Raw genomic sequence first — 16,966 nt, 5'->3', positions numbered from 1 at the left:
TAGCACAGAGAAAGGCAACTCCTTTTATTCTCAGACCTCATGCTTTTCATCTCCTTAGCTGCCACAGCCATAACAAGACTCTTTTTAATATCACAGATTGCTGGATTTTTAAGGAGAATACCAGCCTCTGTGGAGTGGCAGAGCAGGACCAGGAATTCTGAAAACAAATATGTTCATAGATATACCTTATCGTACCTAATGAAATTGTCAATAAACCTGCAACAGTTTTTCATTAACAACCTTCCATTCCCAGCTTCTCATGTTACGTGGAAAGGATGGAAGGAACTCTGACTCTTTGATACTTCTGTAGATGTTGTTGCACATCTTTTTCTTTTATTCTTTTAATGCTTGGGCTGCTGTTTTGTAATTCTGTAATGCTTGGGCTGCATTGTTGCAGGAGTGGTTTCAGGAGATTTTCTTTATTCCTATTTCACCTCTAAAATGGCCATAGAATAAAATGGATATTCCCTACATTAATAGCTACGAAGCTAGAATGCTTTTCGACAATCTGTGTGGATTCAGGAAACATTACCATCATGGCCATTGTCTCCGTGGTCTCAAGCATACTGGAGATTGGCCAGTATTGCCCAGCAGTAGAGACGAGGTAGCTCTGAGTAGATTGTTAGGTCTTTAGGACCTTTGTGACGCTCTTCTTTTTGTGGAGTAGAAGCATAATGAAGCCATGTTCCCTAACCGGTGTCTTAGCTATTTCTGTAAACAAACTTTGCAGAAGTATGATTGAGATTTTGTTTTGGTTTGGTTTGGTTTTTTTCCGCTGCATATTCTGCTATAAAGCTGGTGGAGATGGCATTCTGCCTGTTCTAGCTTGGTATTTTAAAACTTTGCAATTATTATTTTTTTCTTGTTTAGTTCCCCACACTTGTTCCTCCAAATATTCATTCTGTCTCACAGTTGCTGTTCACCCATGTAGAACAGATTATCTTATACCCTGAGATGAACATCTACCAAGGCTGTGAACCAGCTTTGACATTTCTATTTATATTATAGCTTGCATGCTTTCTCCTTGCAATACTGGTTCTGGTTAGGATCAGAGTTTTTTAGTATACCCTTAGAGGATATTTTCTTTGGTATTTATGGACCAGAAAGAACTGTTCCTATAAGATTTGCTAGCAGGCTTTCAAAGAGAAATATAAAGGTCCAACTTAAGGTTCTGGCAGGGAATTGGGAGAGGAAATGATTTTCAAAGAGCTGCTTTAGAACTTGAAGTATTTCCAAATATTGACTCTACACATGGGGTGGAATTTTTTTTACATCTTCTCTTTATTTCCTTTCATATACTTTAAGATCTTTCATCCTCCTTCTAAGAAAACCAGGTTTCTCCTTTTTAAAGTCTTGGTGTCTTTCAAAGCTCAACAGGAATTCCATGAGTGAACTGTTCAAACATGTACTTGCCTTCAAGTACCTCATGCTACTCTAACTGATTAAGATGTGTTATTAACTGCTGTAAACAAAGCCAGCTTCATTCTTTAGTGTAAAGCAACGCTTTATTTACAAAAACAACTCAATAAAACAGTATTGAGTAAATGGTCCGTATATAAATGGCATAACACCATAAATAGCAAACTAGTGGATAAAGTCATCATTGCAGGTTATTGGCAGCACGTGTTTGAAGAGAGTGGGATGGAGAAAGAAGATGAACAAGGGTGAGTGTTAGGCTTATTTTTTTCAGACACAGACATGCACATTCTGTTGTAAGTTGACAGGTTTTGGGGGAAGTTGCTTACACTATTAACAAGTGTAGAATTCAGTGGAAATGCTTAAAGGTTGAAATGTTGCTGTCAGAGGTGTGGCTGCAGCTTCACAAAAGTAGTCATACTCAAATGGACCTTAAACTGGTCAGTCTAGATGCCCTTATATAAAGAGGTGGTTTTGTATATATTGTTGACTACCTGCTCAGTTCATGAAACCTCCACTCATTCCAGTGCTCTTTTTGGATAAAAAAAACCCCCAAACCCAAAACCAAACAGCAATGCACATGATATGATCCCTAACATATTTTGGTGTTTTCTGCAAACTCTTTGCTCTCCCCTTTCCCTCCTGCTTCAGGAATTAGACCTGGCTCTGAAAGTGACTTATGAATGGAAGATATTTGCAAGCATCTGAATATAGCAGTTCTTCATGGATCAAATATGTCCTTTTGGCTTCTTTGTCCAGTTAGTCTATGTAGTTATCAGAAACATTTGGCTATTTTGAGTATGTTAAGGAGAGCCTTTAGAGGAAGGTATGCTTTGCTGAGAGACAGACTTGTTTTTGTGTGAGTTGCCAGCCAGGAGTGTCCAAGGGAACACAAGGAACCCTTCCATGCACTCATATGGCTTTAAAAATATTTCATACCATAACATTGTAAGCAGTTTTTTCTTGAGAGTGAGCAAAACACTGAGATTTAAGGACGGGGTCTAACAGTCTTTCCTCCATGTCATTGCTGGGTCAATACCTGGCTTCTGGCTGTGTGGGTGCAGCGCCTGCCCTCAGCCACCCCACACTATTGCCCTGGCTGGAGCACTGTTGGCTTCCAGCCCAGGCATGTCTGGTGGGTGAAGACAGAGCCCCCCGTCCAGCTAAGGCCCCTACACCTCCAAACAGCAAAGGGAGTCCATGCACAAAGAGACACAAGTGCAAAGCATAAAACGCTAATGAGAACAGGTGCTTCTGGAGTGAGAGATTCTCCTCAGCTCAGTCAGGCCTGCAAAAATATTCCTGGTGCTCATCATCAAAGTAAACGTCATGGGCTTGCCTGGAGGATTTCCAGCAACTAGGCACAGTATTCTTGAGTGATGAGTGAGGTAGCTGTGAGTTGGCACTTACATAATTATGAATCTTCTGTGTGACAAAGGTAAAGTAAGAAGTGTCAAAAGGGAGGGACAAAGAGGGCTGCGTGCCTGTCTTTTCTGCTCACACTGCTGATGCCTTGCCTGGGAATATTCCAGGCAGTACTGCCTACCTGCCCAAGCCTCACTCACCTATGGAAGGGGCAGCTTGCAAATAAAAAGCTCAGCACCAGCTCTTCTGTTGACTTATCCAAAGGAAACACAACTTCTAAAAACAGCAGTCATTTCCACAGTACTTTTTGCTGATGCTGAAGTCTGGGGAACATATGCCAGCCAGGATTTCTTCACCTCTGAGGGTGGATGAAGATGAAGTCTCTGTTGCAATTCATCAGCTTTGCATAACTCTTCAAATTGTTTTGCCCCACAGTTCACAGGTAATTATTTTCATACTTCTGCTAACTTTGTAGTAATGTATACAATATCTCCTCACCACCATATATGTATCAACTGTAATTAGAAAAAAAAAAAAGAATTCACACATCTTCAAATGTGTGGAAAGCTGAATTAAACAAAAAATTGTTTATTTCTCTTGCACTTGTTGCTGAATGAAAGTCTTGCGAGTGTGAACTCAGGTCTTCGAGCAGAAGAACTGGAACCAGTACGAGCACTAAGCAGGAGTTACACAGTGTTGCACCAGTCAGCGCTAGTCAGTGTGCACTAGTCAGTACTGGTGAGTGTGTGCCATTAAGCACTGGTAAGCATCGACTAATGAATGAGGCTGGGTTCGGAATAAGGCAATTTGTTCTGGCCAGTTTTGTGTTGCCATCAGCAGGAGCGACCCATCTATTTTTAAGGATAGGTCAGAGGGTATGTGGGCAGGGTGGCTTGGCTTTTTCTTAGAGCTAAGAATTAAAGTAACGGGTTTGTTCTGAGACAGCAGGAGGCTGCTGGGGGGTTAGAGATGGCATCACAAAACCTCTGTTCAAATTGAGATCTTTTGCATACCTGTAAGTGGGTTGGGCTTGGCTTGAGTTGGTGGCAGCTCAGAGTGAGCAGCGAGCTGAGGTCAGGGCTGGGGACTGAGGTGACTGGCAGCTGGGACCACTGGCTCTCTTCCTGTGAACACCTTTCTCTTTGCTTGCTTTCTACTGAAAAATTCTCTTCAAATATGAATTCCATTACTAAATATCTCAGTCTTGGATTGCTGGATTTTCTCATGTATAAAAATCAACTTCCCAATAACTTTTGCTAGGTCAACAGCTTGGATAATCATGGCTTTGTCTTTCCAAATTGTAAAGATCTTGGGTTTTTACTTTTACCTTTACACACAATAGGAATTACTTTTGAAACAGTGAAGGTATAGCTAACACATAAATCTGGTCGTTTTCCTTCAAAAAGCAAAGATACAGTTATCAATACAAACTATTGGTCTGCTCTGGGCATCAACATTAATTTTCCCACATTAAATAGTCCACCATAAAATAATAAAAAACAATTACAAAAATAAGACGATTACTTTGCACTTAGGACTTAGAATATTGTTTTGATCTTTTGTAAGGAAAATGGAACACAATAAAAATGTTTTAAACTTAGCTATAAAATGCACTTTAAATAGCAAAGCTGCTTATCAAATATAGTCTGTGTTTTCAACAAAAGCTTTCCCTTATAAAGACAAAATTTATCTGCTGATCCCGAAGTGACATTTTTCAAAACCAAATGTCTTAATCATCTACGCATTCTGTTTCACTTACGTCAACAATATTTCATTCTCTTGTTATGTGAAGGAAGTTTACTTCTAAAATGTTAGTGCCAACACAGTTTCACAATGCTGCACAGAAATAGGACAAATTAAACTTAGGGAGTTTGAAGCTTTTCTACATTTGATGTTGCATTAGGCATTCAAAGTTCCCATGAAACAAGGCAATATCCTTTCATTAAGACAAGTAGTATCAGACAAGGGCACAATTCTTACCATCACAAAGGAAATCCATGTCTTTTTTATGGTTAGGATGACCTCTTTGCTTTTGAAGCATTTAGTGAAGTGCCTTGGGCCAGGAGGATCCATTTGCAGAGTGGTCTCCTGGCCGTTTTGCTCCCCTGGAGCAGGTCACAGGGGCTGTCTGAAAAGAGGAATTGCCAAGGGAATTGTCTGTGTAGAAGCATGACACGTCCCTCAGCAGGGATGCCTCATGTCTCCAGGTTCTCAGCTAGTGGGACTGTCCATCTGCAGCAGAGAAGCTCCGATGTTAGAGGAGAAAAGGGTCTGAAAAGCTGGTGATTTGCATTTTCCTTTTGAAAGCCAACAGGAAAACCAGTCACGTCTTCACTGCCCAGTAAGTTGTGGTGCAGTGATCCTCAGGGTGATTCTGATCTGAGCTGGCAGCACCCGGCAGAACAGTGTAGAGAGGTACCAGCTCAGAACTGGCTCTGGCAGCACCACTTTTAGGGTCCGTACCCCTTGCAGTGCACCCTGCCCCTCCACTGGCAAAGCTGGGCTGGCATCTTCCTGCTGCATTCCCCGGCTCCACTGTGGCACTGCTCAGCCAAACCACTCTGCCCTTGTATCTGCGGTCTTGCTCAGGTCATCCCAGCATCTTGAAATAACTGCTGTCCAGGTCTAATGAATAGGACACTGAACCACTTGTCACTGTTTTGCGATTCTGCTCAAGTCATTGTGACCTCCAGGGCTGTTGCCTCCTTCCTGTTGTCCAGCTGGCACCTTCAGCTATGAATGAGGATTTTGTGCACGCACTCTCCCTAATACTTGTCTGAACAGCGTCTAAGGGATATTTCAGTTCAAGTTGCATTCCTGTTAAACTGAATGAATATTCAGATAAGTAAATGAAAATCAAGGCTGAAATCCTTGCTTTGGTGCCCTAAGGGTTGCCAGATTTTATTCATATAAGCTATAAAGACAGACGTGTCCTTATTACAAGTTGTATTGACAGAGACTTGAGAGAATGGAGTACTGGAGGTAGAGAAGTCACTGATGCGGTTTTGCTTTGAAGAAGAGAAAGGAATATCTGGGAAAAAAAATTACACAGATTTTTAACAAGCAGGTAGGTTCTTGGAGCTAGCAATGCTGTCAAAAATTCAATTTGTTCCCTGAGCAGTAGATGTAGCAACTGGTTTCCTGTCAGTTTGTACCTCACAGTTGATTGCAAGCTTCAGCTAAACATTCCCTATGATTAGGGTATCTCTCTTGCTCTTCTTCTTCCTCTTCTAATCTCCTAACCATGCTGCAGTCTTTACTGGTCAGGACACTTGTAGTCTTTCTCTTCTATTTAGTCATCTTGTTTGCATGAAACACATAAAGCCTAAATAATTTTGCAGAGGATTATACTGGTATCAGTGAAAACTGTCCACAGGGCTCAGAATTTACCAGGGAACATATAGAGAGACACATAGACAGCATAATCTCTTGAGCCTTGTTCCCTCAGGACAGCAGCTAAACCTTCCTCCCTTAAACCTTTGAATAAAATCACTGTATGGTTCCATACCATTGCTGGATTCCTCATCTTCATGTTTTGAAAAGGGATTGGGCCACTGCAAAACAAAATTACTTTTTAGACTAGTATAATTTTCAAATTATAAAGACAAGTACAAATATTTGCATAACTGAGTTATTCTGATATTATAGATGTGACAGACTCACCCTTAGCCTTATGGGCAATGTGCAGTTGTACGTGGTACATACAGTGGGTACCTGCCTCTTCAGTTTTGTATGAAAGTGTTTGTTTTCCACAGAGGCACCACCTTAAGAAGCACCCTGAAGTTAGTGCCACTGCTTTCTGCACAGTTACGCATGGTTCAGTTTCAACAAGGGAGGAACTGAAATTAGACCTGTTCAGAGAAAACCTCGTAGGATTCACCTACAAATGGTCAGGATGTCCCAGTCTCCAAGGATTTTGGTATGTACACAGAAAGATATGTTACTGCTTTGCACAATGTGAATTCTCATTTGGCATGTTCAACACCCTGGAGGTTGTTCCAGATTGTACAGAAGTGAACCATGTCACCATGTCATGTCCTTGTCACAACTTCTATCCTAGCGTGGGACATTAAAGTGGGCCATTGGCATGATCTATGGAAGGAGCCAGTCTTCCCTTCCCCACTGCAGGATTTTCTAGCTCAGTAGATCTCCCACATGATGCATTCCCCACACGTGATGACTTTCCCACGTATGATGCATTCCCCACGCTGTTTGCTGCCACCGGCGCCAGGGAGGGGGAGCAGCATCAGGGGCAGGTCAGCTCTGACATGGCTTCTGTGACCGCTTGTCTGTAATTTTCACTTGGGACTGCAGAGGATTACAGCCTTGGAGTTTATTTATTAGAAATTAAAATCAAAGACAGAGCTAGATAATTGCCTACAGCAAACTGACTTCTCTACGTGGTACGCCAGCTGTCAAATACTAGTGGGTGAAATCATAAATACAGGGTGTATATGCATACAGGGTGTGCACATGCAACCCACTCCTCACAATGGTTAATTGTCCCTTAGATGACAACTCACCTCAGAGGGGATTTGGGGAAAATTTTTTATGCAGAATCACAAATTTTTAGCCACTAATCTGTCTGCCTTTTGTGGTTTTAATCTTTGGCCACTGCTACCTATGGGACATTGGACAAAGGAGTGTATCAAGATAAGGGGCTACTCGACACACCAGCAATCAGTCCCTGGATCCACCAACAAGAAGTAACCAAACATGGGTTTTAGTGCTGTTTGAGATGTCTTTGGGCATCCTGCCTGCCTCTGGGATTTGTCCTAGGCTTTGCGTGCATTCATTTTGGCTGAACCAGTTTCTCGCTGGATCATGTCTGGAGGGTGTGAAGTGTTTCATCCTTATCTGTTAAAGATCACTTTATTTACAAATATTAGCAAATAATGCAGACTGGACTTGCAGGTATCCTTCATTTGGTTTATGCAAAGCAGCAGCCAGATTTTCAGATGCAGAAGAAGCTTTCCACCCGCGATGACTGATGGGCACAAGTTTGTTAAACGTGTCAGCATCTGTTGTCTGCAAAATATTTACTATTGGCAGACGAAAGTTACTGAAAAATAAAAAAGGATGAATGAAAAGTGGGAGGTTGTTTATGAGACAAATTCTAAAGTTTTCCCTTTCACAGCCAATGCAGACTAGCCAGTTCTCTGCATTCAAAGCCATGAACGAGCTCTCCAGGATCACCAGGATTTTTCTCTATGACTAAGGCATCTCTTTGAACAGGACCTGAGTGTCTGATATCCTCACATGACTCCAGGAGCAACAATTTTAATGCAAATACCAACCAACCTTTCAATAAAATTGTAGTAAATTTACTAATTTATGACAACATAATTTAGATTACGGCTTTTCATAGCTACTGCAAGCATGGAAAGTATTAGTGTGAGCATATAGGGTTTGATATTATCCTTGGACTTCAGAATACTTGATAGCTAATTTTGTAAGTTTTTATCCAGTTCTTTGATGTTGTGCAGGTTAGAGGGTTTATTTTTTGTTTATTTGTTTGTTTTCTTTCCCCCCATTACTGATACATTAGGTTTTGATATTAACTCTGGTGGTGAGGTTACTTTATGCCCAGACTTTTCTAGTCGTGGTATGTTTCTTTACATGCAACCAGCCACTGTGCTTGCAGAGATCTGTAGAAGACATGGAGTGAATCTATATGTAACTGAAAAGCATGTGCTGCAAAGTTTAGCTCTGTTAGTATGCTAATCCCAAAGGGTTTGCTGCCTTTGAAACATCAAATACATTATACATCAGCTACCCACCATGCACACATGCATTTCTGTCTGGACAATCACAGTCAGAAATAGTGTAACTGCACCTAATTGGAGACAACCATCCTCATATTTTCCATCAAAGCAATGTGGATTTACTACAGCCACACAGAATGAAATAGCAGGTTCTTACTATGCAATGCACATTTGTCTTATTACTGATAGATAAGGGAGGTCATTTAGGATAAACCTGGTTTGCTAAATACAATTGTAGCATGGAGAGGTGTGGTGTCTCCTGTATGAGCTGAGGAAAAGCTGTTCAGCTGCAATCATGGTGCTACAAGAATGTGCCATTCCCATACACACCCTGGTGCACCATGTCTGGAGTCCCATCCAGTCATCTCCATCTGCACTACGAGGTGGTGCACACTGTCCTGCTGTTCCTCCCATGAAACCACACAGCTGTGCTACAAGCAGTGTTGCACAACATGTTCAAATCACCTCAGAATTAAAAAGCTGATGGAAAAATCATATGGGGTAATTAATTACCACATACCCACATGTTTGCTTATGTTTACTGTGTGTTTGCTTTTTCCAGTCTGCCTTCTGGCCTTTGAAGGGGAAGGAACCACTCCTATTATATGTGGCAATTTCAGTTCCAAATTCAACTATATGTTGTTATACATTTGCTCAGGATGGATAAAATAAATCTTCATTTACCCTCTCCTTGTTCATGAGGTGAGGCCAGCTCCTAATGTAGCCAGTGTCCTGCCCCTTGTCTGTTTTTCTGTACTTCAGTCTTTGCAGTCCTGTCCATGTCCTCTACTCCCACTGTTTTCTTGCACGTCCCTGAGCACCTCCTATCCCTCTTGTTTGCTTTTCATTTCAGTGTCTTGCCATGTTTTCTTACCTACCTGTCCTTTTGCAGTTCTTCAGCCTTTCACAAATTCCTCCTGTTTCTCAGCTTCCCCATGCACCCTTTTCTATTTCTATTCTGCCTTCATGTTCCTCGTATGTATTTTCTTGCCTCGCAGCCGTTTCTCTTTTGTCCACCATTACGCCTTTACATCCCATCAAGTGCTCAGGCATAGCAATACCCTAAGTGAAATCCCGGTGCTTCTAGTCATGGAATTTATTCTACTGAATCAGATTACTGATCTGAAGAAGTAACATTTCAATCTCATACCGTTGGTCTCTCTCTCCAGTTGGCATGGCCTTTTCTAGTTTACAGAGGGGAGAAGCAGATATGGAGAAATGTACATTTGAGAAATTATAATTTTGAAAAAAAATCACTATCTTACCTTTGGACTTCAGCCCTTGTCCATCAATGGACAGCCTTCAGCAGTTCCGCTTTCTACTAGTAGCAACTTGAAATTACACCTGCACTGGAATTACATTATATTATCTGAAGTTATTCCTTTTCTTTCCATTTCAATCTAGTCTAGCCTAGTCTAGTCCATTACATTTACTCTATTCCCTGACCCCTGTATGCACCTGAAACTCAATATATTCTTTCTTTAGAGGATATTATAACACAACCTGTTGCCTCAGGTCTTATTCTGACTATCAGGCATGTATAGTAAATGTTATTGCTGAGATGTTGTCCATAAAACTGTTCTCTGATTGCTTTTCATGGACGTACATTTGTGGGTTATTCATCCAAGGCAGAGTAAATTTATAGACTTGTCTGTAAAAGTTTCTCATTACTATTTTGGATAAATCAGATTTTAAACATGATAAAATAGATCAAATGAAATATAAACCACAGTACAGTAAAACAGAAATTCTACTTGGCTTCAATGCAACTTCTTCTTAGCAGCTAACCTGTGCAGGTATTGAGCCATATACACACCTACTCAGCTTTATAAGAAAACTTTTCAAAGATCTCAGACTTCTTCCAAAAAGGATAGAACAAAGGCAAAATGCTATTAATAAAAATACCTTTCATCTTAGTAACTACAGCATTAAAAACATTGAGACTGCCAAAAGAAATTGTTTTTAGAAATAAGATTTATCTTGTTATTTCTAATTACTGTTACATGAAAGCTCTGCATAACTTGATTACAAATTATTATTATTAATTTTATTCTACTTGAGGCTAACTTTGATTTCATCCATCCAGCTTATAATTTTCAGTGTGCTTTCCTGAGCCGTACAATGATTTTTAGCAAGGAAAAAATCCCATCTGACTGGCTCATCTGTAATGCTAGTTACAGTCTTACAAAAAGGCATTTTTAGACATTGCCTAAGTTGATTTTTCTAACACTTTTTTATTGTTTTACTAACTTTGCTGGTTGTGGAGCAAAACCTCATATAATTACTTTTTTCAATAAAAATACCGAGTAACAAACCTAAGCTTTTGTGTGCTAGCTCCATGCAGTCCAGGGTGGCTGTATGAGCATTTCACAGGTGTCAGCCACACCAAGTGGAAACCACAGAAAGTGTGGGGCAGGTGGGCATGCAGCTGGAGCTGAACTCTGGGTATTCCTCTACTGTCATTTACAGCTCTCAGCAAATTAGCAAGAAAGGAGAGAGTCTGTCCAGAGTGGTGTGCAGGACGCTGTTTCAGGGCAGAACCAGCACAGTGGCTGCAGTAACATTTCCACGGCGGTATGAATTCTGCATCATATGTTTTCCTTTACCTCGTCTGGTAGTTTGTGTCATATGATCTGTCATGGTACCTTTTCTAAAAACACAGTGTTCACTGTTGATGGAGTAATTCATACATATGGTGCTGTCTCAAGAAAGAACAATGATATAATTAATGGGTTTGGGGCATTCTTAATTATAGCTGCAGGACACAAAGCAAAAAATATTTTGTCATTTTGTGCCAGCTATTCCATGATTGAAAGTGCTAGATAAGTGGAAAACAAAGACATACAGTAGCAGCAACCTTATGAATAATATCAGGATATGAAAACTAAAGATCATTTTCATTTATAACTACATGATAAATGCATTAGCAGAGGGACTATGTTGTACTTTCATTTGGAATTTTGGTTTAGAAGGAATCAGCTTGAATGAGGGAATGTTTGTGTCTGTGACTGCTACTTGGAAGTGAAGAAATCATAGCAAGTTAACATGAGGTTGATAAAATTATTATAGTATAAATGTGATAGTTTAGTACTGGATAAGAGCCAGGAGCAGTAATGACTACAACATAGCCTTCTCCATTTCCAAACCAGTCAGCAGGAATTTGTTTGCAATTTCCTTCTTACAGCACTTCCACGTGAGAGATGTTTACTGTGACCCCATGAAGTTCCAATATGAAACATGTAACATGCCTATTGCTGGAGAAGACGCTTCTATTTCCATTTATGCAGCTGATGATTTCTTCTGAGACTGCAGATGCTTGGATGAGAAAAAAATGCTGAGCAGGAATAACGGTTAGTTTGAGAGGAATAACATGGAGTTCTTTTTCATGTCTGGGCCTGGGGTTTTGTGGGGAAGGTGCAGCTAAAAGGTATAAATCCCTTCCCAAGCCCTTCCCCTCAAGAACCTCCTAGATCAAGCTTCCCTGCCATGCTTCTGCAAATGTATACACCAGATCTGGGAGCATGGAGAGGATCTGAGTGCTGTAATACACCTGCACCTTCATTGGAAGCTTCAGCCTTCCTAGGTACATGATACAGGGACATACCCCTTCAGTGTGACATAAAATGGGATGTGGCCCCTTCATCTGACTGGGCTGGGAGGCAGGCTTGCTCCCATGCTGGGGGTTGTCTCCTCAATATGCACAGGAGTGAAGGAGGTAATAAAGAACTCCTCCATGAAAGGGAGAAACGTAGTGCTACTGTATCAAGTTCAGAAATGCTGTCACTGTGCCAAATTCCCCCTCGGAATTCTTCCTGAGTGTGGGTGAGTAGCCAGTGCAGAAAAGCTTCTTCAGCTGCTTTGTGCACAGTGAAACTCTTCTTGTGTACTTCTGTTTTCTCATGCTATGGAAGGAAGTAAGGCAGCCCAGCACAAAATGTTACTGAAAAGACAAACTTGCTTTTTTATGGTGCAAAATTTGTAGCACAACAGTAGGCATCCAGAGTCGGAAGGTAAGGTTTACCTAAAAACAACATAAAAACTTAACTAGTTGGTTAAGGCTGCCATATAACCTCCTTTTGCTGGGCATGTCCCCTGTGGCTACTGCCTTCTTTCCTTCCAGGTGGGATTTGGCAGGTGTTACCTCCCTTTGCAGTGTTGATAGCCTCACCCAAAACTGCAACTGCAAGTGTGGCTCTTCATGAAGAGCAAGCACAGGCACAGTGGGTGATGCAGCAGGCAGGGAGCGGGGTGCCAGCAGGGAGCTGGGGGCTGATAAGCAAGGTTGGGCATCTGGGTGAGTACTGAATCCAGCCCCTCTTACAGGGGAGTTTTGGACAGGGAGGCAGCAGAATGAGACTTAGGGTAGGAAGCAACTGGGCAATCATGTCACAGTATGTATAATTTTGTTTAGCATGGACTGATCAATGTGATATTTATTTTTAAACAGTTCTTCCGAATGAGGCCAGCTCAGGGGTGGAAAAGATTGGGGTGAAGGAGAGGCTGGGCAGAAGGAACAGATGAGAGTAGAATGGGGATTAGTGTTAAGATGCTGTTCACAGCTTCCTCCTGTGCTGTATGAAGTTCCTTTTAGGTACAGGTTGGGGTGAGGAGAAGCTGCCAAGAAACATTACTCTTCTGCTTTTATGTTTTTTTCTCTGGGGTTTTTTTTTTTGGTGGTGGTTTTTTGGGGGTTTTCTGTTGTGGTTTTGGTTTTTTTAGTGGGGTTTTTTTTTTTCCTGTTTGAAATATGGAAACCCTCTTTTGTCTGTGATCCAAAGACCTGGCTTGGAAAATCAGATTCCTGGTGTTTTGCATAGAGCCTCAAAACAAGATTCAATAAAGTCATATGCTGAGTGAATAGCTGCCAAGAATTAGTTTCCTAAAGGTATCTTAATCATTCACTAGGAATAACCTAAGTGCAGTCATTTCACCAGTGGTATGTAAACCGATACATGGCATCTGCAAGTCAGATTCCTGCTTTTGCCTGCACCATGCCAAGCAAGTAAGGGAGCTGACAGCTCTGAGGAATCTCAGGCAGGTTTGGGACCTGGTTTCTGGTTCCTACACAGCACAAAATGCAGGAGTACAGCCAAAACAGAACCTGCATTTCTGGCGCAGCACATGGGAGAATCTCCTGAATAGGATGGGAGAAGGTGTGGGGCTGAGGAGTGGTAGGGTTGCAGGTGTGTGAGTATGCAGCATTTGGAATCGAGTGGAGACAGCTCCTCTCCTGCATGTGGATATGACTCAACATTGAATTAGGAGCTGCCCATGCCACTGATGCCAATACCAGTGTTTGCTGCTGTGAGTGTTGCACAGGCAGATACCAGCAGGGCATTTCTGGTTTGGAGCACCGACACTGCAGAAACAGAACACTCCTCTCCAAATGTACCTTGTTTTCCTAACGCTGCTGTTGTATGGGTGAAATGTTCATATCCATGTTTCAAATACGGAGCAGTGCTCAGAGAAACCGGGGCCCAGAGTCCCTGGGGGGAGCTAGGAGGTCTGGAGGGTGACCATCCAAGCACCTGGCATGAGGTGGAAGCACTGTGGTGGGGCAGGTAGCGTACCTGCCTTCAGGGCTGTGTAGCTTGTATCCAGTGTGCACTGGAGGCAGAGGAATTGTAATCCAAGCCTGCACTGAAGTCTATTTTTGCCTTCATATAAAACTTAAAATAGAGTAATTGATTACAACATACTAGTTCACTAAGCTGTGACGGGGGCTGTCAAGTATAATGTAGGGTGTTTCCACTGCACACGTACATGCGAAGCAGGCAAAGTTTTCCTCATGCAGAGAAATCTTTGGAGGAAATTTTGAAGGAAACAATTTCTGGCAGGATTATCTCACAGAGTTTTACCTTACACAAGTATTTGTTTTGGATGATTCACCTTGTTTCCTTTCAGTATGGGAATCTGTAGGAGTTTATAGCTTTATGCACTCTAACTCAGTGGACTAATCTCAATAATTAGCCATATCATGGATTAACTGCAATGCAGGCAAAACCCATGTAACAGTGTTAATGTAGTGCTGTGTGAACTTACAGTTCAGGCAGCTCAAATTTAGATATCGCTGCACTGCATGGTTAATAGTGTCAAGTTTTTCCTTTTTTTCTTTTCCTGCAATTACCCTGTATGTAAGAGGTTTTCCAATACACACACACACCAACACCCACACACACCAGCTCTCTGCAGCATCTCTGGTGCTTTCAGTAGCCCCTGGGATGTCCCTCACAGCTAGATGTAGGGAGAGAGGACAACAGAGGAGTGCACACTTGAGTGAATAATCTCTGAGCCCTCTGCAAAGTCATCTGACACCCCCCGAGGCTAAACATTTCCTCTGCACTGGGATTTTAAAGAAATCCTGAGGCTGCATTTCTTTAAGCAGTTGAGCTGCTCTAACAGCCTGCTGCCTCTGAAAGGGGTGCTTTTATCCCCCATACCCTTCATTTCGTGGCAGGCCCTTCCTTCCATGAATTTATTTGGCTCATTACCCAAAAAGATAGCCACCCGCTTTCTTTTTGCTAATTATTTTTCCTCTGGGCTAACAAGCTCTGTGTGCTGATGGAGCTGGAAGATAGCACCATGGGTGGGATGGGTGGTAAGGAACAGAGGGAGAGAGGTACAAATGGGCTCTTTGGTAGGGGCAACACGGGGAGCAGCTCAGCCCCTGCAGTGGGAATACACCCATCTGCTGCTGTTTGGGGCACCGCTCGGCTGCCTCTGGATGAGCATCTGCTTCCCTGGCACTGGTGCAGGCTCTTGACAGACTCCAGGGTGAGCAGCCATGGACCTTAACTGAACAGGCAATTTAATACCACATAAAAGATGAGCAGCTTTTTTCCAGCCTTCATCTCCTGAGTCAGCTAGCTATGGGGCTGGAGAAGAGCCAGGGAAACACAAGGGAGCAAGCAAGAAAAGCAACCGGGCACAGTGTTGTCTCCAGGAAGGCTGGACAGTCACCTCACCTCTAGCTCCCCCTGATCTTGTTTCCTAAGGGAAACCTACAACAGACTGTCAGAAGATGAGCCTAAAACCTGAAATACCTAATTCTGCAAGCTCTAGCAACTGCAAACTCATTTTATGCATTTCACAGAGCAATGAGATTTGATCATCACACACTTCAGGGTGCCACAAGTGCTCTCACCACACTGCTTCTCCCCTTCCCCACAGGCCTTGCTGCCCCACTGGTATGAAGCACGGGGCTGATTGAGTAAGGGCTGAAGGATGAAATTTGTCAAAGAGCAGCTGTCCCCACCCAGGCTGCCCTGGAACTTTGCTCAGGGCTAGAAAGTAGTAGGCTGCAGAAATGTGGTCCTTCCCTCATCAGCAGATTGCTTGATCTATTGGGAGCAGTGCTTTTTCAACAAACCTTATCTCTGTGTGTGTAATTAGTTATGCAATGTTCAAAGAAGAGCCTTGGGTGATGCAGAAAGCTGAGTTTGCTAATGAGAAGGTCAGATTGCAGAGCCAATGTTTGATGGAACTGGGGAGCTGGGTCCAAGCACAGCCCTTTGGGGCAGAGCTGGCAAGGATGGGTACCCGTTAGCATATCTGGATTGGGAACTTTGTTGGTGCAGGAATGCTGTTTGGTCACAGACTTTAGAGGAAAATAGCTTTATTTTTAATTCTTAATGTGTTGAATATGCTAGCTTGAGGGTGGAGCTGTGGTGGATCCTCGGCTTGCTGCTATCAGTCTCGCAGCATTAGGCTGTAAATGGGCAAAATTTTCTGAAAACATTTTTGCAGGTACAAAACCTCCCTAAAGGCAGATGTGTACGTGACTCTTCTGCAGCATGCAGTTACGGGGTGGAGGGTTACTTTTATAGATTTGTGCAGCCAGAAGGAGAAGGTCTGTATTCCATGTATCATTTAGAACAGATTGATACCGGCTATCACTTTAAATGTTGGTGATGCAACAAAAATTTTGTTTATGTCTGATTGTAGGAATGACAAGTGTGTGCAACCATTCATAAGCTGCTGTTGTGGACAGTTTCATTATCAGACACAGGCAGTCAAATATTGTGTATCAGTATCTTCCACCTTCTTCCCCATCCATCTCCCAGATTAGGAGTCACTTTAAGAGTTTGTTAAAAAGTAGCACTGGGTTCTTATTTCAATTGCCTTCTGGTTTTTGAATGCTTACACTTTACATTTTCACATTTCACTTCAAACTACACTGCTTTCCTAAATGAATATGGTGATTATGACTCAGAGAGCTGAGATTTCAAAAAGAAGAAATAACATATTTCCAAGAAAAACAGCCAGCCTCACTAGCTTCTACCTTATAAATAGGTCTCAAGGATCTTCTCTCCTTACCACCAGCTCACCCCAATGCTGCGTGTCTGTGCTTAGAGCAGTTAAATCTCTTCATCCCAGCAGTGGTGACAGTGTAGCCTTGTCCCATGTCTGAGAAAACCCAT

This window comes from Falco rusticolus, chromosome 9 (assembly GCF_015220075.1).
Source record: "Falco rusticolus isolate bFalRus1 chromosome 9, bFalRus1.pri, whole genome shotgun sequence".
Taxonomy (NCBI): Eukaryota; Metazoa; Chordata; class Aves; order Falconiformes; family Falconidae; genus Falco; species Falco rusticolus.
Note: the sequence above shows the minus strand (reverse complement) of the source record.